We start from the raw sequence: 26586 nt of genomic DNA, 5'->3' as shown, positions 1-26586 counted from the left end.
CACCAACCCAAGAAATGATTTGACTTTTTTCTTGGTGTTGGGTCTGGGCCAATCATGAACGGCTTCTATCTTGGCCTCTAGGGGTTTGATCACTCCTCCCCCTACTATGTGACCCAAGTATTTTATTTCTGGGCTACCCAGCTGACACTTGCTTGCCTTTACTGTTAGCCCTGCTGCACTTAACCTCTGCAGCACTATCTCCAGGTGTTTCAGGTGATCTTCCCAGGTATTGCTGAAGATCCCTATATCGTCAATGTAGGCCACAGTAAAGTCACTGAGCCCTGCTAAGGTCTGGTCCATCAGCCTTTGGAATGTGGCTGGTGCATTTCTGAGACCAAAACTAAGGACTCTAAACTCATATAGACCGAAAGGGCTGCAAAATGCGGTCTTTTCCTGATCCCTGGGATCAATCCTTAATTGCCAGTAACCCTTTACTAGGTCCAACGATGAAATGAACCGACAACCCCCTATGGTTTCAATCAGGTTGTCTAGCCTGGGCATTGGGTAGGCATCAGGAGTGGTTACGCGGTTTAATTTCCGGTAATCTACACAAAATCTAATGCTCCCATCAGGCTTGTCCACCAGGACTATCGGAGAGGACCAAGGACTAGAAGAGGGGATGATTATGTTCTCCCTAAGCATCTCGTCCAGCTCCTTCCGCACCTTGTCCCTATAGGGTCCCGTCACTCGGTACGGGGATACTGCTTGCGGGGGTGCATCCCCTGTGTGGATCCGATGCATCACTCCCTTCACTATCCCCAGCTTATTTGAAAAAACCTTATGATATTTAGTGAGCAGCACTTTTAGTTCTTGCTGCTGGTCTTGGGTGAGTGCAGGACTGATCTTCACCTCATCTGGGTTGTATTTCACTTCCCCTCTACCCTCCCAGAAGGGCAATTCAGCTTCCTCACTCTCAGCTGCTTTTATGGCAAATAAAACCCTCTGTTCCCCTCTGTAGTAGGGTTTCAGGGCATTCACATGTACCACCCTCTGTGCTTGGTGTTCCTCCTGTTCTATAAGGTAGTTCAGGTCCGACATCTTGGAAATGACCCTGTATGGTCCTGCCCATTTGAGCTGCAGTTTGTTCTCTTTGCAGGGCCTAAGCCAAAGCACTTCCTCCCCTGGGTTAAAGTGCCTCTCCCTGGCTTTCTGGTCATACCAGGTTTTCTGTCTGACCTTCTGAGCTTGCAGGTTTTGTGCTGCTAGCTCTAGGTTTCTCTTCAGGTCATTCATTAAAGTGTCTATATACGTCACAACATCTTGTGGGTCACCCTGGGTGATCTGCTCCCAATTCTGTTTGATTAAACAGAACTTTTCTCCCAAACAAAAGTTCAAACGGACTGAACCCGGTACTGGCTTGGGGCACTGATCGGTAAGCAAACAAAAGGGATTGCAGCTTCTGGTCCCAATTGTTTGGATTCTCTGCCAAGTAAGCCCTAATCATGCGCATCAGAGTCCCATTGAACTTCTCCGTTAACCCATTACTTTCGGGGTGATAGGCAGTGGTTTCCTTGTGTTTAATTCCACAGATTTGCCATAACCGTTTCATGAGCTTTGATGTAAACGATGCGCCCAAATCTGTGATTATTTCTGAGGCAAATCCCATCCTGGACATATACCCCACCAAGGCATCTGCCACTGTGTTAGTTTCGATGTTAGTCAAGGGAATGGCTTCGGGGTACCTCGTGGCATGGTCCACAATGGTGAGAATGAACCGGTTCCCCCTCTTTGTGGCCTTGGGCAAAGGTCCCACAATATCCACTCCTATACATTTGAATGGGGTGTCAATCACAGGCAAAGGGCACAACTTCGCTTTGGTCCTGTCACGGTTATTCCCCTGCCTCTGACACACATCACATTGTTTACAGAACTCCTTGATCTGCTTCCCTATTTCAGGCCAGTAAAAATTTTGTGTGATTCTCTGCTGTGTTTTGTTCACCCCCAAGTGCGCAGCAAACATGTCAGAGTGCCCCCTTTGTAAGATCATGGGGCGATACTTTTCAGGTACCACCAGCTGACTTCTGATCCCATCTCCCCCTTTTGAGATATTCATCAGGGTCTCTCTATATAAAATTCCCTTTTTCTCGTGAAATCTCGCTGGGGTTTCAGGTGTTAGCTGGGTGTCTGTCACCTTTTCAAAACACTTTCGGAGAGTGGCATCTGCCTTTTGCTCTTGGCCAAATTTGCTGTCTGTGGTTAAGGTTTCTGCCACAGCTTCGGGACTACCCTCATCTGCTTCAGCCTCGGGCTCTTCAGTACCCCCCTGAACTGTCCCCGTGGTAGCTTGTGAGCGTGTAATCACTAGCACCCGTCTCACATGTTCAGCCAGGTCATTTCCCACGAGCACGGCTGCTGGCAGAGTCGATGAAATCGCTAGACGCCAAACTCCCCTCCAGCCTTGAAAGCTCACAGGTACCTCAGCTACTGGCAGTGAGATCACCTGCCCCTCAATCCCTGCCACCTTCAGGCTCTCATTTGGGATTATATGCTTCCTAGGAATAATGTCTGGATGGCACAGGGTCACCTGGGAACAAGTATCCCTTAGCCCCCTATACTGATGGTCAAGTATTCCTACGTCCACCCCAGCGGCCTCAAACAATTGCGAATCTGTCCTAACTAGTAAGCAGCGCTTGACCTCCACAAGAGGACCATTTTCCCCAGCCTGATCAGCAGATGTAACTGGTCCAGAGTGAGTCGCCATGGCAACAGGCTCCCTCAGTGGCAAGGAGCTTTGCTCTGTCTGGACACAGAACACAGCTTTTGGCTTGGTTCCACTCAAATCATGAGGCAAATTTCCCTTTAGCTGCTTTAATTTCTCACACTCTGAGATTAGATGGCCCTTTCCTTGACAGAAATAACATTTTCTGCTGTACTTGGAGTCTTTCTCCTCTGTTTTTGGTTTTCTCTCCAAAATCTGAGGTCTTGGTGGTTTCATGTCAGAGGGCTTCCCTTCAACATGGGCCCCTCCCCCTTGCTGGTTTTTCCCTGGTCCCTGAGAGTACCTGCTGTAGGTTTCTTTGGGCTTACCCACAGTTTTCCCCTCAGCACCTAAGGGCTTCCTTATTTGGGAAATAAAATCTGCGATCCCCGCCGCTTCTGTCACAGTTTTAGGTTTCCTCTCTCTCACATGGAACTTTAGTTCCCCATGCAGGACTGAATAAAATTGTTCCAGCGCTATCAGGTCTTTGAGCTGCTGGAAGGTCTCTGTCCCCTCCTGAGACAGCCATTTCTTTAGCAACCTCACCAGTTGGGCCCCCACTTGGGTAAAAGTCTGCTCTGGTTTTTTTGTGAGTGACCTGAATTTTTGCCTCAGCTGTTCAGCATTTATCCCATGCCGGGCAAACACCAGTTTTTTAAACTCAGCGAAGTCTTTCAGCAGTTCCACTGGCATCTCTGCATAGACTTCTGCCAGGCTGCCACTGATTAAAGATCGCATAATGGTCATCTTCTCAGTTTCCCTTACTGAGAAGTCTACAAACGCTCTTTCCACGAGGGAAAAGAACACCTCAGGGCAATCTCCCTTGTTGTACACAGGGAATTTCTTCAAGTCAGTTTTAGACAGGCTGCCTTCCCCATTCCCTGGGTTCCCCTCATTATTATTGTTATTCCTATTTCTACTCATTATTTCCAGCTTCTTCAGCTCAAACGCCATTCTTTCTAACTCCAACTGTCTCTGTTTCTCTTCCCTTTCCATTTCAAATTGTCTTTGTTTCTCCCTTTCCCTTTCCTCCATCTCCCTCACCCTCAGTTCATGCTGTTGGGCTAGGAGCATTTTTCTGAGTTCTGAGGTCAGTTCTCCCGTGCTCTCATCCTGCACTGCGCCAAATTCCTCCTCAGAACCTTGGTCTCCCTGTGGTTCTCTCACTTCCCCCATTTCTGCCATTTGGCTTCGAGTCAAGGGCATAATCCCCCCAGAACAGGCTGCCTTCAAAAGTCACGCCTCAAAATAAAACGACGACTTTTTTCCTTTTTCCTCAGAAACAGCCTTCTATAGACTGCTGCTGTCCCTCCAGCACCAACTTGCAACTGTTGCCAGGCAGAATCCACCCCCTCTGCTAGGCCTCTCAGCAGACAGGCTAGATCACTGTTACTTCACACAGCTTTGCCTCAGCCCTTTCCCGCCAAAACGGGTTGCCTCAGAGCTCCCTAATCTAGTCCCCCAATCTGAGTTTGCACGTTCTTCCACTAGCCTACCTCCCCGTGAGGTAAGCCTAGAAGATTACCTACGCGCCCTCAGATTTTCCCTGACTAGACCCCCCCTTGCTCTGGGCACACTAGCCAAGGCTTTGCTGGACCACTGGGCAACTGGACCAGTCGTATCCCACACGCTGGACACCAATAAATGTAGCAACCCCAGACCTACTGGAGTATCCCACCCTGTAGTTATGCTGCCACCAACCATTCGCTCTCCCAAGTCACCCAGACCAGGAATGGATTTTAATAAACAAGAGAACAAGGTTTATTGAAAAAACAAAGTAAATAAAAGGATCAGGTAAATAGGATACTGGAACTTGATATAGTCCCAATCATGCACATACAACAGATTGGTTCCCACGGAACACTTTAAGGTAACGCATAGACCCTGAACTTATCCGTTCTGGCTACCTAGATAGAAACCTGAACCTATCAGGTATGTACTATCTGACGAACAGTGGTACCCAGTCTGACCCACCGACTCCAACTCCACTTCTCCACGTCAGCTCTCCTACGATGGATTTCCCCCCAAATATATACAGTACAGCTCCTCCCCCCTGATGTCCCGCCTTCCACTCCCCATATGATGGAACTTTCCCTCCAAACCCATGACAGACAGGTACCATCAGTGCTGTATGTGACAGTCACGAAGAGTCGGACATGACTAAATGACTAAACAACAACAACTGGAGCCAAAACTCTGCTCATGACCCGAGTTTAATACTGACAGGCTCTGGTAGTCTGTTCGAGGTTGACTCAGCCTTCCATCATTCCGAGGTTAGTAAATTGAATACATGGCTTGCTGGTGTACAATTAAATTCTAAACTGCACAATTAAATTGGAAACTGCCCAGAGAGCGCTTTAAGCACTGGAAGGTGGTATATAAGCAGCACCTTTTTAATGTTATGAGGTTCTTGAACATAGCGGAATAGCTTCAGGACATCAGCTATAGAGCAGCAAGGTCTGAGGGAGTGGAGCCGAGGTGAAAGCCAATGGTAGACCTCATTTCCCCCCCTTCCTTTCCTTTTTTCCTCAGCCTGTTGGGGAATAGATCACTGTATATTTTATTGCCTGCAAAAATGTAGATGTCTTGCTAGATGCCAGGAAAAATAAAACAAATCCTGATTACATCATTTTCGAAAGAGGTTATTTGAGTACTTTCCTTTAAATCATTCGTTCCCCCCCACACACAAATAAGAGAGCTTCCTTTTGGCTGGTCTGTATACCAGTACTTCACAAACTGGGTGTGAAACAAGTACATCGATCTAGCAGCTATTCCCAAAAGCTAGAAAGGGGGAAGAGGGAAAGCAGCATCGATTTGGAAAGGGTGGTAATGGAATGTGGGGGGGGGAGAGCTGTTGTTTGCTCGAAACAGATAAAAATGAGCGACCTTTTGGGCACCCTCTATCTGCTTAAATCAAACCATAATAAATGAGGCTGCCTTTTCAGACACAATAAATCAATAGGGCAGAGTGCACCGGAGGAACCTCCTATCGCAGCGACTCACTGAGTTGGACTTCATAACGCAAGTAATAGCCTCACGCCGGCCCACCGGGCTCTGGGAAACATCACGGAAATCCTAATTCAGGGGACCATGCAAGTCGTGCGGGGTCGGGAGGGCACGTCCCAGCCTGCCCACCTGAAAACCTGCCAGAGTGTTTGTTGCTGATTAGAAAAGAAAGCACCAGTATGGGATGGTGACACCTTTTATTGGCATGCCCCTCTCGCCCAGCCTGAGGTGCCTCCTTCACCGACCTTTCCCTCATCCATCCTCACTTGTAGTTAGTGGTAACAGGAGCTGGAGCTGAAGGCAGAAAAAGAAGGATATTCCTGTTTCGCTCTTTACTACCATTATTTACTCTGGTAGGAGAGGAGTAAATGGCAACCCATTTTGATAGGGACTTGGACTGGAGGCTTGGGACTCAGGACTTGGTACCAAAACTCAGATTCACTCTCAGGTTTGGGATTCAGGCCCAAAGATTTGTGAATAGCGAATATTTGGACCGTGTTATTTAGCCTGCGGTGTAGATGTTTGTATTCTTAGTGGGGGATTTTTAGTGGGTGGGGAGTATTTGGGGATTTTTTTATGTGTGTACATGCGGGTCTGGTCTGTGGGTGTCTGTGTGAATTTCATTGTATGGGTATACTACACATATACTTACAATGACAATAAATTTATTTGATATTTGAATATCCCTGTTTTCCAGGTAGAGAACACACAGAATTGTTTACCATTCTCTTCTTTTGGGGGGATGTCCTGGGACTGTGCAGCTTGCCCAAGGCTACACAGGCTAGTTCTACTCTCAGGAGGCATAGTGGGGAATAGAGACGGGGGGGATGTCTTCCTGGGGAAGACGAATGCGAAGCCCACCATCACAACCGGCCAGCCTGATTAAACCCTCCCCACTGCAACCAGGCGTCCACTTACAGGTTACAGTGTGGCACACGCTGCCGTCATTCTCCTCTCCACAGAAGTAGCCTCCCTATGCTGCTGGCCAATCTGGCAGGGGGGCGGGATGACAAGCTTCTCCGCCCAGCTGCTGATTGGTCTGCAGCAGAGGGAGGGGCATTAAAGACCCAGGCAGGCTACTCCCCATCTCTAGTGGGGAATCAAACCCTCTGGCTCCACAGTCAGAATCCTAAGCCAGCTACATTAAAAAGAAGACCGTTCCTGATAGTTAGTGTATGGAACCTATAGTACCGAACTTATATTGCTGCTTTATTTTAGATAGGACAAGTGGTATGTAAGTTGATTGAATAACTTAATAATCACAGTAAGTACTAATAATTACTCAAACTTCAGTCCTGGTGCTACAAAAATCCACAATGACATTCTGTTTTCTTCATCCTACTGTTGAAAAAGTTTTGAAACCAAGGATATAGTTACATGTTGAGAAACTCCCACATTTGTGTCGTCGGGTTTCGCACATTTGACCTAGCTTTTAAAATATCAGTTTTCACAATGTACAGCTAAGCACACAACTTTTTGTTTGAGCATTTTAAACAACCCTGAGGGGGTTGTTTATTTTAACCCAATTGCAAATGTATTTTGTTTTGTTTTTGGCATGTGTGCTTGCTCAAGTCAGGGTAAATTGTGTCTGTGGGGTTTGTCAGATATTGGGTGCCAGGGTCACGTGTTTCAGAGTGCATGATACTCTGCAGTCTGAACGCTTACATTTCTTTTTTCTATCTGTTCCTGTTTTATCGCTGTATCACTTAAGCACTGAAAAGTGCTGCCAGCAGCCTTGCTGGTGGTCTGTCTTCTTGTACCTTGGCGATCTACCGCTATGTCACTTTGAAATACATTTTAAAAAATTGTGCCAAGCTAGCTCTCTCATCTTCCAGCAGATGAAGGGTGGAGAATGAGTCAGGGAAGTAAGTGAGTGGGCCAGCCAGGGCTCTGACATGAGAAAACATTTCCTCAGCAGATAGGACTGAAGATGGTTACTACTGTGAGCGTAGCTTCCTTCTCATGCTGTGCATATGTCTCTCACACGAACTGCAAGCCACAGGGCCAGGGCCAGGGGTGCTGATGCTACTCCTTCTCCCCATTCCTTGGTGAGGTAATCCTGCAACCCATCCAGCTTTTTCATTTTGGAGGGAGGAGAATGTCATTCTCTTGAAAAATAGTTGTTTTGCAACTTTCTTCACTCATTCTCGTCATTCCTCCAGTTCTCCATCCACATCCCACTCTCCCTTGCTTCTGCCAAGTGAGCTGAGCATCTTAGCTTCTAAATGCCTTGAAGTCCCATATGTTGCCTTGTATTGATATGCCACACCGCTTACAATTGAAATAAAAGTTGTCCCAAGGGGATGCACACACCAACTCAAAAACTATGTGATTTTAAACTGACTTCAAGCACTGCCCCCAACCCAATTCTCGATTCATTTCAATCATTTAACCGCACCCTCCATTTCCAGAGCAAAAGGCTGCTTCTTTTGCAGGACCTTGCAAAACATATAAAGTTAAAAACATATAAACAGAACGTGTAAATTGCAGGCTTCTTGGGAACTGAATAGGGATTAGAGTGGTGTGCCAGATGCAAATAATGGACTCTACCCAACTCCAAGCAACCCTATTTAGCTCACATCAGCTTGTTCCCAAACAGCCCATGTAGACAAGCCCATAATTACAGAGCGCATCTGCATTTAACAGCACTTTTTAAAACTGTTCAGTTGTTACGATGCTATTGTACCTATCTGGATCAGATATTTAGAATTCTATGTTAGAGAGTAGAGATCAGCATGAACCCGAAAAATGACAAATTGGGGCAGTTTGTGGCTACTCATGAACCACTTCATAACTCCAGAAAAATGAATCAGTTCATTGTTTGTTTGTTTTTCTGGTTCATGTCTGGGAGATGGGAACCTACTGCCTCTACCCTCTCTACCACCCATCCGTCCCCTTTCTGGTGCCCTGTTGCTTCTGTATCTGGTCCTGCCACCTCCTCATCTTCTACAGCCCTCATCTTTAGAGACAGTGGTCCAACTTCCTGGAAGGGCTTCTTTACATGGGCTCTTTTGAAGCTCGGCCACTGTCTCTAAAGACGGCAGGAGTGGAGGATGAAGAGAAGGAGGCTCCAGAACTGGTTCGGGAGGCAAAGTGGGAAAGGGGTGGGTTATCTGTTTTGCTGAAGCAAAATGAAGTGCCAAGCAGAAATAAGTTCGGAACTTCATTCTGTTTCAGCAAAAGGGAATCTCCGAACCAAAGCATGAACTGGACCACAAACCAGCCCGTTTTGTGGGTTTTTGGTTTTCAATTTTGGCTTGTAGATTGGTTCATGCCCATGTCTACTAGAGAGCCCTCTTATGCTGTATTTCAGAGGAAACAAGAGCCGAGACAATAGGCCCATGTTATGAACGAGAAGATTTCGACTAAATGTTAGGAAAAGCATGGCCATGCTAGAATGTGACAGAAGCTGACAATGGGGTTGTCTTCCAACTAGAGCCATTTCATGCAAGATCAAAAACAATTTAACTCCTGCCCTGCCCAATGAGGAAGGAAAGAAACAACAATTTGATGCATGGATGGATATATGCAAAATCAGCACAAAATAAGCTGATTTTGCACACATTCACCTGGGCATCAAAGTGTCCTTCCTTTGTCCTTTTAACGGGTTGATGCGTGGGTGTTTCTTGTCTTACATAACATCGCAGTTTTCTTCTGTGTGATCAGCCGTCCCCCGCCCTCCAAAATACAGAGAATGATGGTTATGTTACAAATACATATTATGAAATATTTCCTTAGTTGTCACCCTAGACAGCAGCCCATTAATCCCCCAAAGATGAGCATTATTGGGGCAAAGCGCAAATGAGGTGTGAACATCTTTTGCGTTCCAGCTACCCAGGTCTCACAGACTCGTTGTGCCACAGGTATTTTATGTTTCTGACAAAGGTGAGAAATTTTTTAAATCTTGTCTTTCTCAAACCACTCTAAGTGGCTGATAAGAAAAGCGAGTGGACCGTGTTTGTGTTGCTCTGTGCCATCATGCTGCTTCTGACTCAGAGTGACCCTAATAGGGTTTTCACAGTGGTTGATGTTGAGATGTGCAGTCAAGTCACCTCTGACTTATGGGGATGCTAGGGATGAGAGATTCCAAAATGTCCTGTCCTCAGCTGCCTTGCTCAGTTTTTGTAGACTCAAGCCTCTGGTTTCACTGTCATCCCAAACACACGAGCTTCCATGGCTGGGTGGGAGTTGTAGTTTCTCACTCCATCCGTGACTCCACACTGACTCTGAACAAGTTTAGCAATTTCCATTTTTTAAAAGCACACTTATATTAAAGAGATTGGACAAAGGATTCAATATATAATTTTTAAAATTGATGTGTAATTAGCATTTTCTCTACTGCATAGGCAGCTGCAAGAACCAGTTGGACCAACGGTGTACTCAAGAGATCCTACGCAAAGGCTAAGAGTGAGCTAGGCACAAAAAATAATGGGTTTCTAATACCTGTTTGACATAAAGACTATAAAAAACATATGCTATTGCACCTAGGGACGCATGCCTCTTCACTCAGTGTGCCTCTGTAGGTAAGTGATGCCAATGGACGTGCTTTTCCTGCTGCTCTCAGTGATGGGTAGCCCAAGACATTTTGTTGTCTGAGGCAAAACATCAAATGTGTCCTCTTGGTCAAGCTGTTTTTCCTAAGAGACAGATGGTCTGCAAGCACCCTCCCACTTCTTGGCTTTCAAAACAGAGTAATACATTAACTGTGTAGTAATTTGTTGCCTTTAAGGCTGCTATCAGAGACACTACCGATTTCAGTGGGGATGACTTGTCAGCAACAGAGTTTGGGTGTGCAGTCTAAACATCCATCTGAATGACTACTTTTCAAATACTTGAAAGTTAGTCCTACAGAGGAGGGGCAGGATCTGTTCTCAATCATCCCAGAGTGCAGGACATGTAATAATGGGGTCAAGCTACAGGAAGTCAGATTTAGGTTGACTATCAGGAAAAAAATTCTTAAGTGATAGAGCAGTACAACAATGGAACCAATGATTTCAAGAGATGATGAGTGTTCCAATGCTGGAGGCATTCAAGAGAAAATAGAACAATCATCTATCAGATCTGCTTTGCTTTGGACTCCTGCATTGAGCAGGGGGTTGGACCTCTTATAGGCCCCTTCCAACTCAATGATTCTATGATTTTATTAAAGAACACCACATTATCTTAAATAGATGTTTCTTTGGCTCCACTGCTTTGGCTTTTTTTCCATCTAGGAGAAGAATGTATCTATTCTAACATCCTCGAAGGGCTAAGAGGTTTTAATTCGCCATCAGCTCCTTGTCTTCTGAGGCACTTTGATGTTCACCAGCTAAAGGAGTTGATACATCTTTTGCAGACTTCACGGACAAATAAACCACTTGCCCGGCTACAGATGCCTCTGATCATGTAAACTGCAATACAGTATAGACATCTCATCCAAATTGCCACTTGAGCAGGCTCGGCAAAGCGCTGATGAAGGACAGAAGGTGGCGGAAGAAGTGATGAAGAGATGCGGCTCAACGCAGTGCAGAGTTGGGACGAAGTGTGGAATAAGCAGCAAGAAGTGATGCCCCAGTGTGGTAAAAGGCAGGAAAGCCCACAGCCATGTGGAAGGACAGGGATGTGCACTCAGTAAAAGGGGACCAGTGAGGTAGGAACCCTATCCCTGACTTTCTGCCGTTGTACACCCAAAGTGCCTTTCTCACCTCATCACAAATAAAAAGGAAAATCTTATTTTGTGTCCATTTCTTTATTTGGTGTGAGAAGCCCAACTAAAGAACATTTTTTTAAAAAAAGAAAGGTGTGGAGGAGAAAAAACAGATTGAATATTTCACACTGTCTCCCCTTTAAATATTGCCAGAAAGTTACAAGGGCCATGGATTGACCAGTTTGGTTTGGAAGCCAGTTGGGGGCTTCTGGATAGCTCCTGATTTGGTCCAGACAGTGGTATGTATGTATGTATGTATGTATGTATGTATGTATGTATGTATGTATGTATGTATGTATGTATGTATGTATGTATGTATGTATGTATGCGTGCGTGCGTGCATGCGTGCATGCGTGCATGCGTGCATGTGTGCATTGATTGATTGATTGATTGATTGATTTAACCCCACCTTTTTCCTCAAATGCACCCCAATCTGGAGGCATGGAAGATCACAAAGAGAAGAACACCAAACTGTCAACAGCTATTTCCAGGGATCTACATATTAGGCACTGTTAAATCCATACATACACCCCTCACCAAAGGCTGAAGCAATTTTCATCCTTGATTCGTGCTGCAGTTGCACAATGATTTGCAAATTTGCTTTCCTCTGACCTGGAATGGAATCTGGCCGCTTTGCTTCTGTCTGGACCCCGTACAAATTCATTCATGACAGGCGAGTTCAGTTAGTAATCTGGGCATCAGCCAAATTCTGAGCACAGACCTAGCAAGAAGCATGCATCAACTCCACCTGTGGAAAAGCCCTACTTTGGATGCTGTTTGCTAACACTTGGTGCATGCCTGCTAGTTCCCATTTGCATTCAACTGGGCAGCCAAGGTGTTTAAAAATAATAAAAAATTGCATAACTAAATGTAGCACCCGCCCGTCCCATGCGAATAAATAGAAGAGCCAAACAAACTAGGTGAGAGAAATCACTGGGTCAGAAAGAAAGTGGCCTTAGAATGACATATATATTCCTTCATACTTGATAAGATTTCTATGTTTAATTTGATAGGGTGGCCCTGGAAGATGGATGATATCATTAACTCTTCATTTCCCTGGTTTTCCATGTTTGGCTCCCTCAACCCTCCTCTATTTTAAATGGTGTGGTAAGCAAGTGAATTGTTGTCACTTAGCAACCCTATCAGTGCTACATGTATGCATACATTTTGCAAAAACTAAGAGCAATTTCCTGAGTTAGCCCTGGAAACCATTTTGCTGCTAGCTTCTGAAATATACTTCTGTATCTGGGTTGAGTTTAGCTTTTATTTTGTTCCTATAACCCACCAAACAATGGGTGCACACTGGATAAAATCTCTCTCTCACATACAGCCCCTGAGATTTTCCCCTAAATTAATTATACTACTGTATAGCAGAAATATATTTCACTTTTCACGATTCTCAATCCTATTGGAAGTGCAGAGACTCTCAAAGAAGGCTAGGGATGGAAAAAGTTCTCAAAATTCACAGCCATTTGTTTTGGGTCCTGTTGTCACATCAGCAGATCATCTCCTTCCTTCCTTTGTTCATAGACGGGTTTTCTTATTTTGCATCAAATAAAGACTGACACCTAAAAGAAAATCCTTTCTGTCTGCAAAGAGATTGCTAACTTTGCCATATCTGGGTGCATGTATGCACACAGTCTAGCTACAGAGAATTACAGAAGACTCTTTATATTCTGCAGGCTCAAGGACTCAGGAGGAGGAGGGACTGGCTAGATGGTTCTGGGGAGGTGTAGTACAATAGCCTGCACATGCTCTTTTATTTTGTACTGGTTTAAAAACATTTTATTACCTTTCACTTTTGTTCAGGGGGGAAATTGTCATTTCTGTTAGATTTTTAATGTCTACATTACATTTGTTTGGAATTAGATTCAATAAATTACCTGCCCTGCAGTGTTTTGTGTTAATGCTAATGTTTTTCACACAGAGAGATTTGACTTTAATGTGATGGAGGGACAGATACAGAGGGAATCTGTGGAAGAGAGGGAGGTGCATTCTCAGCTGACATGTTCATGACCAGCAAAAAAATCAGTTGGCTTAGAATTTTGTTTCACTCAAATAAGAAGCCCCATCCCTAATGATGATAAGAAGGTCTGAATTCTGGAAAAGCACTGCATTCATGGGAGTGGAGAGCTTCCGGCTTGCTATGCATGGCTGCTCTCCTTGTCTCAGATGAGTGGGAATATTCAAGGGGAAAGTAGTACACCTTTCCAGAATTGTGTATGCTCTTCTAGTGCAGTAGTGCTGCACCAAAGCAGGAGGATGTAAGCACATAATACTGTCCAACTCATGATCCACATAGTACTGTTTGCTCCAGCTTCTCCCAACTTTAATACATCTGAACTACCTGACCATCACCCAAGGGTCTGCTGAGTGGGGATGATACAAACAGTAGTCAAGCACCAGAGGCCCCTGCTGGGTAAGGCTATCTGGCAAGATCCCATGGAGAGATTTCCAAGCTTCTACGGAGAGCTCTCCAATGTCTTATGGGGAGATTCTTCCAGCTTAGAATATTTAGTAACTAAAATAATGATTCAGGACACTTGGCATGCAAACCATGTACATCATTTCACTTTCCCCATCTAATAAAAATGGGCCATCATCACTTGGCCATAGCTTTAGGCTTGCCTGGGGGCCCTTTCTCATGAATGTATATATCTAAAAGGTATAGAAGGCTTTCTCCTGGCTTTCCCATCTTGTCTTCCCTGTAGCAGAATCCTTAATCTGTTTATCTTACTTCTCCCTCTCCCCACGGTTTGTGTCTCCCCCTCTGAACATGCATAATTCCCTTGATCTTCCTCTTCTGTCCACCTCCATCAAGTTACTCTTCGCTGTAATTGTTCCCTTGACTCTTCTCCCTGGCACTCTGTACCTCTTGTTCAAATGATATGCAAGGGGATGACAATGTTCTCTCTCCCTCCCAGCTTCCTTGTGACCCAAAAGGAAGAGAAAGGGTTTTGATTCACACTGCAGCCCACATTTGAAATATTTGAGCATAACACCCAACATGCAGATGCATTTTCCTGCTCACACAAGTTATGTGTTTTGCACCCAAGGAGTGTACTTTTTTCTTCCTTGTCTCTTTCCCTTTGGTCAGAATGTGGTCTCTGCACCTGCTCTCTGCAAAGAAGGGCTTTTAATGTATATTTTATGGCTGTAGGTAGCTGCTGAGGGAAGGGACCCTTTTATTCACAACCCTCAATGCCAGTAAACACAGAATTGGGACTTTGTCAAGGTAATTAGCAAGTGCTGGCTTGCCAAGTGATTTGTACAAATCTTAACAATTGCCTTTGCCCAGATCCTAGGAGAGAAAAAGTACGATATATTCCAAAAAGAGAGAGAGAGAGAGAGAGAATGAAAAATGGTGCTAGAATAGTCTGCGGGCAATGAAACGAAATTAAAACCAGCAGTACTTCTTTGTCTCTTCTGCCTCTGAGAAAGGTGAATGTGGCAGTCCTTTTCCATGGAGAGCCGAGATGCTCTGCTCAGACCTACTGCAGAGAAAAAGCCCTTGCAAACATGGGAAAGCAGCCCTCCATGAGATTATTAAAATAATCCATAATATTTGGAGGAGATAAATAACCATTTACACAGGGCTGCGGTTTAACATGAAATTAAACCGATCTCATTAAATAACCTACTTAGAGCGTTCTCTTGCCAAACATGTTACCAGAAGGGGGAAAAGAAAACAGGCTTAGAAAGGGCTAGAATGAAGAGATGGGCACAAACTGAACCATGAACCAGGAAGAAAATGATGAATCAGGCTGGTTCGTGATTTGTTTGGTGAACCGGTTTGGGGATCTTGTTTTGCCAAAGCAAAACATTTTTCCCCCTAGGCAAAAGGGGGTGCCTACCCGCCCCCTTCCCATCACCCGTTAGCTCCCTACATGGTCTTGCCTCCACAGCAGGGAAGACCACGTAGGGTGGGTACATGTGCAGAGGTAGCAGACCAGCTCTGGGAAGGGACACGGGGCCCACTGCCACTAAGGATGGTGGCGGTGGGTGAGGTGGCAGCAGTGGCACTTGCTGAAGTCTTTGGCCAGTATCTTTTTGAGAAAATATGGAATATACTTGGTTATATCTGTGATCTTGGGTATGTCATGTGATGCCTGGAGCGGTGGGAATGCTCACAGGATTGTCCTTCTACTCCATGTTTCCGCAATAGGAAACTGACAATTTCTCTTTGATTTAGATGGCCTCAAGACAGGGAGACAACTCTGTGAGAAATCTTCTCATACCCTGAATTTCCTTGTCTCCAGCACTAGAGTGAGATGAAGGGTTTTTTTTTTCATTCAAGGTATCCAGAATTTCCACCAAATGTATCTATGCAAGAGTAGTATCCTTTCTATTTGACATGCAGAGCTTGCACACTATAAGCACAGACGGACCGTATGATTGTTCAGAAAGAGAAAAACAACACACACTATGCTTCTAATTCTCACAAGCTCACAAAACAGAGCAGCAGTTGTAGTTTGCAAATTGTGGAAATGTTCTCTTTGAGATTGACAAACTTTGCTGCAAGTAGGCAGGAAAACGGTCCAATTTCTAATCCCTGTATAGGAGAAATAAACAACCAAGGATTTACATGCCTATTCTGTAGCCCTGAATAGGGCTGTGTGTTGGATTTTGCCAAGTACGTACGCAAATCAGCCTGATCTGGTTGTATGAGGCCTGGAGTGAATTAGAATAAGCAGTCCTGCAGAGCTTTGAAATTTTTGGCTTAATTCCGCTAGCTCCACAGCAGAAGTACAGGGATTCACAGAATATCTTTAGGTTCCCTGGAGTAGTCCACCCCTTTTCTCACCAACTGATATGTACAGTCTCAGTAACTCACTGTGAGACATCAGTAAGAGAAAGAATTAAAAAGTGTCATTACAATTGAGCAGATCAAACAGCAAACTGACAAACATGACTGCTTCCAGCAACAGACCTCATCAGGCTAACTTCCAGCAGACGAGAGACAGGGAACAAAGTACTGAGAAGAAAAGGCAGGATTCTTTTTGAATTCAGAGGCAAGGAAGGAAGAATTGGTTAGTGCTGGATAGATTGACAGCAACCACAGCCCAGAAGGATTCCTCCCAGCCAAACCTACTAAAAGCAGCATGCGAGGTTGCAAACACTCCGGCTAGGATGGACCTAGAAGTCTGAAATGTTGCACATTTACTTCCCTCTGCAATACATGCCATGTCTCCACATTTCATGACTCCAGGTACAGTGCAAAAAGAAATGAAACAAAGAGACTGTGGCTGTTTTGATTTTCCAGCGCAAGTCAGTTGGAGGGCAGCCATTTTGAATTTAGAAAGTTGATCTGAATATGGCACAAATTAGATCGGCTGGGATGCAGAGACCAAATCAGTCATCGTTTAGTCATGTCCAGCTTTCGTGACCCCATGGACCAGAGCACGCCAGGCCCTCCTACCTTCCACTGCCTCCCTGAATTGTGTCAAATTCATGTTGGTTGCTTCAATGACACTGTCCAACCATCTCATCCTCTGTCATCCCCTTCTCCTCTTGCCGTCACACTTTCCCAACATCAAGGTCTTTTCCAGGGAGTCTTCTCTTCTCATGAGATGGCCAAAGTACTGGAGCTTCAGCTTCAGGATCTGCCCTTCCAGTGAGCACTCAGGGTTGGTTCTCTTTAGAATGGATTGGTTTGTTCTCCTTGCAGTCCAGGGGACTCTCAAGAGCCTCCTCCAGCATCACAATTCAAAAGCATCAGTTCTTCGGCGCTCAGCTTTCTTTATGGTCGAGCTCTCACTTCCATACATCACTACAGGAAAAACCATAGCTTTGACTATTCGGACTTTGCAAGGTGATGTCTCTGCTTTTTAAGATGCTGTCAAGGTTTGTCATTGCTTTCCTCCCAAGAAGCAGGCATTTTTTAATTTCATGGCTGCTGTCTCCATCTGCAGTGATCATGGAGCCCAAATCAGAATCTCTCCCAAAGTGATGAATTGCTCTTGGAACCAAATTGGGTGCTTGTGTATAGCCCTAATCGTGAGCAGAGTTCCTTGTTAGCACCCGTATTTGAGATGACCACCTTCATAGCATCTCTTGGGTAACTGTTATTGCTCTTGGAACTGAAATTGAAAGACTCGCTGGAAAAGACAATAATGTTGGGAAAAGTTGGGGTCAGCAAGAAAAGAGGTGCCACAGTCCAAGATATCCCAGGCAGCCCCTCACCAGGAGCAAGGACACCAGGACCCTGTTCACTACACAGAGCATCAAGTCCAAAGGCACTCACTGTGCAATTGGTCATGACCAAGTGGAGGTGGGAGCACAAGGCTGAGAACAGAGAGCTGGAACAAGGTCCTGCAACACAGGAGGCAAGCAGAAGCAAGAACAGGGGCCAAGGCAGGAACAGGGACAGAAGCAGGAACACTAAAGGCAAGACACAGAGAGGTAGATGACAAGCAGAAGCAAGAGCAGGAGCAGGAGCAGATGTATGAATACTGAAAAACAGGGACTCTGGGGCTCAGGAGTAGTAAGGCAGTCAGCACAGCAAGACCAAAGACCTTTGTTGCTGAGGCAAGTTCTGGGAGAGAGAACTACTCCTTAAATAGGCTTTCCCTCCAGGTTTCCAGGTGAGCCTCATGAGTGGCTCAGCAGTTGCTACACAGGCCAGGGCCTGAGCCTGCATACACCAGGCCATTCCTCCTGGGTCAGGCTGGCCCCGATCCTGCAGCTGCCAGGTTGTTGTGGGCCAGTTCCTGACAAGAGGAAGATCAAATATGAAATGGATTGGCTCCATAAAGCAAGCCATAGGCTTGAGTTTACAAACGCTAAGCTGGGACATTGCGGACAAGACAATTTGGAGATCACTTATTCATAGGTAAAGGTAAAGGTTCCCCTTGACATTTTCAGTCCAGTCGTGTCCGACTCTAGGGGGCGGTGTTCATCCTGTTTTCCAGCCGTAGAGCCAGCGGTTGTCCGAAGACAGTTTCCATTGCCAAATGGCCAGCGTGAGTAGGGACCGCCGTTTTACCTTCCCACCGCAGTGGTACCTATTTATCTACTCGCATTTTCATGGTTTCGAGGTTGGCAAGGAGCTGGAACAAAGCGACGGGAGCTCACTTCTTTGCATGGATTCGATCTTACAACTGCTGGTCTTCTGACCCTGCAGCACAGGCTTCTGCGGTTTAGCCTGCAGCGCCACCACATCCACTAAGCCAATGGTTCTTAACCTTTGTTACTCGGATGCTTTTGAACTGCAACTCCCAGAAACCCCAGTCAGGACAGCTGGTGGTGAAGGCTTCTGGGAGTTGCAGTCCAAAACCCCTGAGTAACCCAAGGTTAAGAACCAGTGGCCTAAGCTAAGCTGGGATGTTGAGGACAAGACAATTTGGAGATCACTTATTCATAAGGTAACCTTAAATTGGAGGCAACTTGATGGCACATTTCAAGAACAACATTACTCTTTGGGGGGCAGGGGGGAATCCTGCCATAAAAAACAATTAATCATTCAAATAATTCTTTTCCAATATTTGTATACTTACTGTTTTTAGCTTTAAATATTGTCTTTTTAATGACATGTGCTCTCTTGGGTCCTTTTAAGGAGAAAGCCAAGGTCAAATTAACCTTAATTAATTTTAATATACATTTTACATCACCTTTCTCCTTATCAGAGAAAAGTCCAATTTGTGTCAAAGGAGACTGTGAAGCAGAGTTGCTGTGAAATAAAACACTTCATACATATTCGGTCAATTGGAGTTGAAGAGAGAGAGAGATATGTTTAAATCTTCCTATTAAATATAAAAAAGTAAGAAGTGCAGAGGCTTAACTAGGCTAGTATTCTGTTCCCAAAGTGGCCAGCTGAATAACTATGGGAAACTCACTAGTGGGCATAAGTGCGATACCAGCCCACTCTCTTGTTTGTGTTTCCCAGCAACTGGTATGGGTGTGCAGACTCACAATAGGAAACACTCAAGGAAAGAGGGAGTAGAGGGAAAGAGAAGAGGCAGAAGGGTAAGATCAAAGAGTAAAACTGGCATGATGATGACAGAACAACTGTACAGAATTGCAAACGGGTGCTTCCATCCAGTGGAGACCACACTGATCAGGAACAAAGTCTGGAAGTTAACACATTAAAGACCGCCGTCATTACTGCTATTTATGCTTTCCTTTTTTTTCCATACTAACTGCTTAAGCATCCATTTCTTAGTGCAACTAATAGGAAAAAGACAGGGTAAAATATTTTGAATAAACAGATCAATAATATTTGAGCACGCAAGAGCAGGAGAACCACTCACCAAGTCTTTTTGAGATTTCAGATCGTCAATCCATCATTGTTTGACCGTTTTGTCAGTTAATGTGCTGGATCTTGTTCTTGATTTTTTTTTTTCCTCCCTCCCCACATCCTGCAAATGCAGCTAATTTCTCTGCAGGAAAATGGGTCAAGTGTCTTTTTGAACAATCCTTTCAAGATAGGTAAAGGTTGCCCTTGACATTTAGTTCAGTCGTGTTCGACTCTAGGGGGCGGTGCTCATCCCCGTTTCCAAGCCATAGAGCAAGCATTTGTCCGAAGGCAGTTTCCGTGGTCACGCGGCCAGCACGACTAGACACGGAATGCCATAGCAAATATTATTACTGTTACTCTTCATTTAAGTAAGGTGGTTATGGAGTCTTTTCTCACACTATCCCTTCCTTCAACAGCTGCAGAGTCCAGAGTGTGCGGGGTAATGCCACTTTCTGGAGTCCCTAGAGCATGGCTGGGCCATTTCAGTGGGTCTAGGCCTAATTTTGTCCACAGTACTCCAAGGGCCACAATGGCAACTGAAATGTGGGTCAAAAAACTTGAAATTCTAGAAGTCCACTTAAATTTCTTGGAAAAAGAAAAGAGAGGATTCTCTGCTATTACGTACTGCAGAGGGGCATAACAATAGAGATATACAAATCTCACCTGCTTTAATTGGTTCTGAACTATTTGTCAGTTTCCTGTGAGCTGATCGGCTATTGTCTGATTTATTTCCAACAGTTTTAAAGTATTTGTATGTACAAACTATGAAAAAAGACATGAAAATGGGAAAAATAAAGGACTTTACCTTGGCATATGGGGTGGAACTCAGTGCCATTGTCTATTGCTCGACCTCCAGGGTGCAGAAAAAGCTCTCACCAATTTTATTCCTTTTCTCTTTCCTTCATGCCTCTCTCTAAGAGCCATGCAATTTATTCTTTGCCTACCGCCTGCTCTTCCAACCAACATTAACTTGCCACTGTTGCCAGCTGTCAGTCATCCCCGAATCTTCTGAAATAAAAGCTGCTGCTCTAGTTTTTTAACCACCTAAGTGCCAAAGCTGAAGTCAGCTCTGTAAAAATCCCAAGTTCAGTCTAAGCACCTTTTCAGTCTTCCTTGTTTTGCTTTGGATTGCTTCGGAAATGGAAGTTTTCCCATGCTCTTTGTTTTCTTAAATAAATTGTGAATGCAAAGCATTTTCATCTTTTACAAACTGTTTCCAAAGTGAATCGGTACTTCTGGAAGTTTCCATAAGCAATGCATCCTTGTTGTTGTTGTAGAAGCCATTTAGGGCTTGGAATGGGGTGCAGGATGGTTCAATTGGCGCAGGATCCACAGAAGCAGCTTTGGAGAGTCACACTGTGTCCTCGTCCCCAGTCTGGAATATCCCTTTGCTCTGTTGTTATACATTATAAAATGAAAAGCAAATATGCTTCTGCAAAAGTGCATTTTGTGAGAAAATATACTTTAAACATAGGAGAATGTGCTGTCACCTAGATGTAAGGAGGAAGGGAAATTCCACCAGCATTCCTGCTGTGGAACGCTCTCTGTTGCACAACTGGTTATGTAACTGATTGCACAACCAATGTGAAAATAAGCACACAAAGGGGAACCTGCTGGAGTAAGGGGCCACAATTCTCCTTCTGCTCCATGTTTAGGAAACAGGATACTAGTCGTACTTTAATATGAATGTGAGGGGACTTCAAGAAGGGCCTGGTGTCAGGCTGTACCCCATGCCTTCTACTTTAATTGGGCCCCCAGGTGAATTCCCCTGGGCCACCTTACCCATGGGAGATGAGCGTGCCACCCTCTGTGAGGCTGCCAACCCTGCTAAAGTCAGCAATGGAAGTGGAAGAGGAGAAGACGGTAGAAGTGGTTCGTCCAGAAGGTCCCAGGTGGGGAGCTTTCTGGAAAGGGTGAGACACAGGGAGGAGAGTCAGGGTCTGAAGAATCTTGAAGAGAGGAAGGAGATCCCAAAGTTAGAAAATATGAAGGAGAAGGTGGTAAGGGAATGGATTGGTGGCATGTGGTCAAGGAGGAGAAGAGGGAGAAAGAAGAGGGAAAAGAGGAAACCTGGGGGACCCCAAGCAGAGCCACCCAAAGAAATGCTAGGAGTGCCACATTTTAGATGGCCACAAGACACTCTTCTTCAAAGGAGGTGTTAGCAGCTACCCATAGAACCATCCCCAACAATCCCCAACACCTATTCAGCTGGGACACTCAAGGAGGCAATGGCAATCCAGTCACCTTTGGCAGTGAGAAGCTGAGGTACGGGCTACCCAACACATGCCCTTCACCTTCCCTCACAGAGACAGGGGTAATTCTGAGGCCCTGGAGTCTTGTGTGGAGAGGCTGAGGTAACTGGTCTGCATTTTGGGACTCGAAGACTTCCCCGAGTGGGCCAAAGGACACAGATGATCAGAGAATTGGTATGGTTGGAAAATTTTGTAGTTCTCATGTTGGCTTGTTTGTGAAAGCTGAGCTGTACCAGAAACCTTGACTCCTTAGGTCTTGACCAGTGGACTCCATTGGTGCACCTCATTCCATGAAGAACTTGGGAGAACATACAATGAATTCTCATGTATCTTTGTTTAGAATTATTTGAAAAGGGATAGAATGAACTTTTTGAATGAACATATGCCAGACTGACACAGCCTGATAATATACTGGTTTGTCAATCTGAAACAGACAGATACATCTGATGCTCTCACTAAATAGCTCATTTGATGGACAGGTTTCCTTTGTCATGCTGGTAACTTTGCACCAAGACGATCTAAATGGCTCAATCAGCTAGTGGCATATTGCTGTACTGTTGACTTTGTTTACAATAGACGGCACTTGATGAACCAGTCACACATTTCTATGATTTGTAGACAGTGGAATGTGCAGTTTGTGAAAAGTTGGATTAAACTGAGTTGTAAATGCAAAGGATTGCTCCCAGTGGCCATCATCCTGTTGTATTACACAATCAGAGAAGCTTGATTACCTGAGCAGTCTTCCTTGTCATTGGGAATATTTACATGCCCAGTCTCACACTGCTTGTTAGAGTAGTCACACAACAGGTTGTGCAATCAATTGTATGATGGGCTTGGGGCAAGGACTACCAGAACAAGGGAATGTTTACATGATTCCGTCATGTCCCAAATAGGATACTGAAGTTGCTAAATATATATGCTTGTGTGTCTATGCATAGGAGTTCCATGCTGCATCCATTGCTTACATAGGAGAACATTATATTCTCAACAAAACTGCACACCCTCAATTCTACTGGGTAGAGATCCAAACAGATTGATTTCTGGTGTTGCTGTGTCTCATCAACTTGTTTCCAACTTAAAGTGAACCTTATTGTAGTTTGATTTGCCACCTCACATGCTGTCTGTAGTTTGTGTGACTGGGAAAAGTTTTTCTCGGCTTGGGTGATTTGTCTATTTAACACTAACCGATCGTTTCTTCCAACCTTTGAATTCAAAGAGAGTCCTGTCTCTCTGATGAGTGTTTCCTTCCCTATCTTTAGTCTGTTGGTGTCAGTTGTTTGTTTGCTGTTGATCTATTCAGTTGGTTGCAAATTATGTGTGTGGTGAAGAAAGCAGTATACACATGTCTGTGATTACAAGCAACTGCAAGCAAAGAATTTTTTTTAATTCTTTCTCCTTTAAATGTCTCAGACTGAGTTATTGAGACTTTCAGGTAATGAGAAATGGGTGGACTCTGGAGAACCTGTAGCATTCTCCTCTTTGAATGTTCCTGTTTCTACTGTGTAGCAAAAGAAATTTTACTAGAAATTCAAAACTCTGCAAGAAACCTAATGAAGTTTTCAAGGTATGTGAGATATTCAATGAGTTATTTACCATTGCCACTCTTTGTGTGTTTTCAGGGTTGAGCAGAGACTTGAACCCTGATCTCTTGAGTCCTAGTCTAATATTCTGTGTACTATGCTGACTCTCAGGTTGATTTCTACCAGGCTTCAAAATCCAAATGCTTATGGCAACTTGCACATGTCTGCATTTGCTGTCTCTGTCATCTGAATGACAGCTTTTAGATAGAAACATGCAAATATAATGTGTTCACATCTCCTTATATAAAGAAACACACCCCTAGATAAGACTGATGCAAAAATGGTAAGTCCAGTCCAGCAAATAATTGCTATGAGTGCTTTGCAGAAAAAGCAATAGATTTCTAAATAGAATGTATCTGAATGACAAGACACCAAGTAGTACACCCCTCCTGGCATGCATGTAAGGCTAGGAAAAAAGAATTAATTTGGAGTCCAGACTCTTGTTGAAAGCATCGGTTCCGCACCTCCTGAGGCTCATTGTAAGACAAAATGCACCTGACCTCAGAAATCTGCATATTTGTGGAGCTTGCGATGCATCCCGGGGGTGCGTGCGTGGAGGCAACAAACCAAGCATGCATTTTAAAAATGCGAAAGGCTAGAAGTGCATGCAAATGGAAAATGTATATTAATTTCATTTAGTCACTGAGAAAATGCAGAAAACATGCTTCTGCTGGGAAAAAAAACACGTAAGGAAACTGTGTGCAAATTTCAGTGCTGGAAGAAGAAAACAAAGAGTGGTCGGGTTGACCAGATAGGCAGGGTATAAAATGAATGAATGAATGAATGAATGAATGAATGAATGAATGAATGAATGAATGAAGAAAGAAAGAAAGAAAGAAAGAAAGAAAGAAAGAAAGAAAGAAAGAAACAGACAGACAGAAAGAAAGACAGAAAGACAGAAAGACAGAAAGACAGAAAGAAAGAAAGACAGAAAGAAAGAAAGAAAGAAAGAAAGAAAGAAAGAAAGAAAGAAAGAAAGAAAGAAAGAAAGAAAGAAAGAAAGATGAAGGCTGAAATCCAGTAGGTTGTCACAAGTAGAGTAGGCCCACTGAATCACTGGAGATTTAATGAGCTACCTTCTCTGTAACTCTAGCTGCACCTTACTGCTGGAATTTGGCCACTGAATTAAGGACGGGATGAGAGTTTTTTTTTTTGGGGGGGGAATACATAACACAGTAATTTCTGTCCTTCTTTCTTAAATTCACTTGCTGTCCCAGAGGCTCAAATGCAGCCCCCGATGGACCTACTCCATCAGCGCTCACACCACAACTTATTTTACATTTTTAAAAAAATCAGAAGGCTTAAGAAGTCCTCTAGAGCAGTGGTCCCCAACCTTGGGCCTCCAGATGTTCTTAGACTTCAGCTCCCAGAAATCCTGGCCAGCAGAGGTGGTCGTGAAGGATTCTGGGAGCTGTAGTCCAAGAACATCTGGAGGCCCAAGGTTGGGGACCACTGCTCTAGAGCACTGGTTCTTAACCTTGGGTTACTCAGGAGTTTTGGACTGCAACTCCCAGAAGCCTTCACCACCAGCTGTCCTGACTGGGGTTTCTGGGAGTTGCAGTTCAAAAGCATCCGAGTAACAAAGGTTAAGAAGCACTGCTCTAGAGCAGTGGTCCCCAACCTTGGGCCTCCAGATGTTTTTAGATGACAGCTCCCAGAAGCCTTCACCACCACCTCTGCTGGCTAGGATTTCTGGGAGTTGAAGTCCAAGAACATCTGGAGGCCCAAGTTTGGGGACCACTGCCTTCAGCTTTCTAAGAAAATATGGTGTGGTGCTCCATGGCTTCCTAAGGATGGAATAAACAGGGGACTTTAAAAGCAAACAAACAAGCCCTCTTGGATTCTTTCTTACAAGGGTGATGCAGGCACCCTGCTGTTCTCCAAACTTTCCATCCTTTCTCTGTCCCTCTCCCTGTCCTCCTTCATGGATCTCGAATTAGTGGTGGCGTAGCCACAAACATCAATGATTCAATCAATGACTCTGCATATTCTTTTAAGGAAGGTTCCTGCCTCACGCAGGGAGTTGGACTTGATGGCCTTACAGGTCCCTTCCAGCTTCATGATTTTATGATTCTATGGAGGTTCATTTCTAAGGTAAAGAGCATCCTCACTTTCTCTGTTGCCACCAACACATCATCTTCCTTAGTTCCTTCTCTTTCCCCATTTCTAATTCAAATGCATGAATGGTGGGATTTCCCATGAGGAATATATGGAGGTGCTGCTTCACCCCACTAATGCCTCTGGATTCTTTGCTCCACTTCATGTCATCAGAGAAACTCAGGAGTACTCCTGGTCTGATTTGTATTTGTTCAAAGACGGTGCATATTTCTTATAATAGTTTGGTCTTCAAAGGCAAGTTAGGGTTAATATGCTAGACACTCTTTTCTGGTGGTGAAGATGCATGGAGCTGGCTTGTTGATGTGGGTCAGTCCAGCTGCTGACATTATTGAGCTGTCCTTGGGACAGATTGGCTATGGCATCTATCCCATCTTTATAGTCCAGCTGCTCATCCCAGACAGACTAGACCCATTGAATCAGTTGCTAAGTTAAAGTTAACACATAACTTGTCACTCAGCAAATACTTGGAAGGCAGTCATAAAGAGGAGGGTAAGGACTTTTTCTCAGTCACTTCAGAGTGCAGGACACGTAATAAGGGGCTCAAGCTATAGGAAGCCAGATTTAGGCTAACTATCAGGAAAAACTTCTTAACTGTTGGAGCAGTACAACAATGGAACCCATGACTTTGGAGGTGGTGAGCTTTCCAATGCTAGAGGCACTCAGGAGAAAATTGGACAACCCTCTGTCACATTTGCTTTGACTGGGATTCCTGCCTTGAGCAGGGAGTTGGACTCAATGACCTTATAGGCCCCTTCCAGCTCAATTATTCTATGATTCTAAGTCCCACTGGTTCAATGGGCTGGCTCTTCTTGGGGCTAGCAATTGAACTGAGACCATCTGCATTACCTAATTTGCCACAACACAAGTACTGATTGGAAAGGGGTGCATTTGTGTGGGTAGAAATAATGACAGATAGACAGTTAGGCAGGCAGTGAAGTATTATCCCATGAACATGCATAACCTTTCCAATTTCTATAAGAAGATTTAAGCTATACCGGATGTCTGTAAAC

General features: G+C 44.6%; 1 protein-coding gene and 1 long non-coding RNA gene across 3 annotated transcripts in view; both read left to right on the top strand.

The window, feature by feature from the left end:
- Positions 1–26586, top strand: part of DCC (DCC netrin 1 receptor) — a 1127120-nt gene that overhangs the window by 82416 nt on the left and 1018118 nt on the right. The window lies entirely within an intron of this gene.
- LOC144586249 (uncharacterized) lies at positions 19059–24460 on the top strand. The gene is made up of 2 exons (XR_013540968.1): positions 19059–21518; positions 21551–24460. It is a non-coding gene; the product is annotated as an uncharacterized LOC144586249 (long non-coding RNA).

Source organism: Pogona vitticeps, chromosome 2 (genome assembly GCF_051106095.1).
Source record: "Pogona vitticeps strain Pit_001003342236 chromosome 2, PviZW2.1, whole genome shotgun sequence".
In the NCBI taxonomy this organism is placed as follows: Eukaryota; Metazoa; Chordata; class Lepidosauria; order Squamata; family Agamidae; genus Pogona; species Pogona vitticeps.
This window is presented reverse-complemented; position numbering and strand designations above follow the sequence as displayed.